This window comes from Talpa occidentalis, unplaced genomic scaffold (assembly GCF_014898055.3).
Source record: "Talpa occidentalis isolate TD23 unplaced genomic scaffold, MPIMG_talOcc4v2.1, whole genome shotgun sequence".
In the NCBI taxonomy this organism is placed as follows: Eukaryota; Metazoa; Chordata; class Mammalia; order Eulipotyphla; family Talpidae; genus Talpa; species Talpa occidentalis.
The window spans coordinates 28,638,336-28,638,907 of NW_026555331.1; positions in this window are offsets into that span (position 1 = coordinate 28,638,336).

Below are 572 nucleotides of genomic sequence, written 5' to 3' on the forward strand. Positions count from 1 at the left end.
AAACTTTTTATTTTCTACCTCATTCCCCCAAGCAAGAAGTAAATCAAAACATTATTACTTCTAGGGTGGGTAGGATAGGGGAGATCAGCTCTACCATTGCAGACCTAAAAGACAGAAGGAGAGCAGGTGTGATCTCTTTCATATCTCCATTTAATATGCCAGTCTGACTTCTCTACAAACCAGATGGATTCTGGAGAATTACTATAATGCAGACTACTGCATGCAGTCAAAAGAGCCCTGATCCCAGTTGGACAGTAATTTTGTTACAGCAGATGTTGCTAGCGCTCAGGTACACAGTATGCAACTGCTGACTTGGCAAATGGCAACTCCCCCATTCTTGCCTTTTTCTGGTTGTAGATGTCAAGGTGTACCTTCACTGGATGCCCATCTATTTTGCCTCAAGGACACCATGCTTTTACTGTTTCTACAATTCCCTCCAGATGAAGGTTATTTGGCTGTCCCTCCAAGCTCGCTGATCATTCTATTTTGAAAAGAGAAGTAGAAACAAGGATTAGCATCCCACAAAACTATTTATGATTAGCTGAGATTGAAGAAAAATTATTTAGCAGAAA